Consider the following 1,475-nt stretch of genomic DNA (forward strand, 5'->3'; position numbering starts at 1 on the left):
GTCCCGGAGTCTGTTCCCGAGTTGGTGGTCCCGGAGTCTGTTCCCGAGTTGGTGGTCCCGGAGTCTGTTCCCGAGTTGGTGGTCCCGGAGTCTGTTCCCGAGTTGGTGGTCTCGGAGTCTGTTCCTGGGTTGGCGATTCCACAGTCGGTGGTCTTGGAGTCGGTGGTCCCAATGATGACTCCTGGGTTGGCGATCCTCGAGGCTCGTGGGTCAATTACCACCACCTCCACGTCGCCTGGATCGGCTGCTATCGCCTCCACGTCGCCTGGATCGGCTGCTGTCGCCTCCACGTCGCCTGGTTCAGCTGCTGTCGCCTCCACGTCGCCTGGTTCGGCTGCTGTCGCCTCCACGTCGCCTGGTTCGGCTGCCGTCGCCTCCATGTCGCCTGGGTCGTCTGCAGTCGCCTCCATGTCGCCTGGGTCGTCTACCGTCGCCTCTTTGTCCCCTCTGTCGCCTGTGTTCGCCGTCGCCAAGGCTCCTGCTCCGCCAACCTCCGACGGCTCCACGTCTGCTCCCGTCTCCTCCCTGGGCTCCACGTCTGCTCCCGTCTCCTCCCTGGGCTCCACGTCTGCTCCCGCCTCCTCCCTGGGATCCACATCTGCTCCCGCCTCCTCCCTGGGCTCCACGTCTGCTCCCGCCTCCTCCCTGGGCTCCACGTCTGCTCCCGCCTCCTCCCTGAGCTCCACGTCTGCTCCCGCCTCCTCCCTGAGCTCCACATCTGCCTCCACCTCCTCCTGGGGCTCGGCATCTGCTCCTGTGAGGTTTCGCCATGGGTGGTTCCCTGGTCGTCCTCCTGGACTATTGCCCGGTGTGGGATGATTTTTTTTTCTGTCTGTTTCCCAGAGACTTCCGAGTTTTGTCCTTCAGTTTGTTTTGTCCTGTCACCCCTTGTTCCGTGCTCTCTCCTTGTTGATCGTCGGGAGACGATCGTTAAGTGGGAGGTACTGTCATGGTTTGTCTGTTTTCACATTGGTTTTCCTAGTGTTTCTGTTTCCCCAGTGTGTCTCAGCCCAGCTGCTCCCCATTAGTCTGATTGTCACCCTTGTGTTTCTCACCAGGTGTTTTCAGTTCAGCCATTAGTTGTCAGTGTATTTAAGTTCTGTCTTGTCTCAGTCTTTTGTCGGTTCATTGTGTTCTGTTCCCCCTGCCTGTGTGATCCTCGTTCCTCCTGTAAGTTTGAGCTGTCCCATCAGCTATCTTTTGTTACTTTAATAAATTTTTTGTTATATTCATGGAGCCTGCCTGCAACCTGGGTTTCTTCCTGCCAAACCTTGTCATAATGAACCGACCAAGTACCCAGCCTGCAGGCTCAGATTTTGATGTGGACATTTGTGAGATCGCTCGGCAATGTAGACGGAGAAGGGATAAAACAATTAAACTTTTCCCAAGGAAAGCTGTCCCCGGTGGATTTCTTCACCCACCCTCCCACCCCGCTTTTTTCTTTTTTGAGTATGTTCCTGCGGGCCCTCCTGGGT

Source organism: Austrofundulus limnaeus, unplaced genomic scaffold, assembly GCF_001266775.1.
Source record: "Austrofundulus limnaeus strain Quisiro unplaced genomic scaffold, Austrofundulus_limnaeus-1.0 Scaffold547, whole genome shotgun sequence".
NCBI lineage: Eukaryota > Metazoa > Chordata > Actinopteri > Cyprinodontiformes > Rivulidae > Austrofundulus > Austrofundulus limnaeus.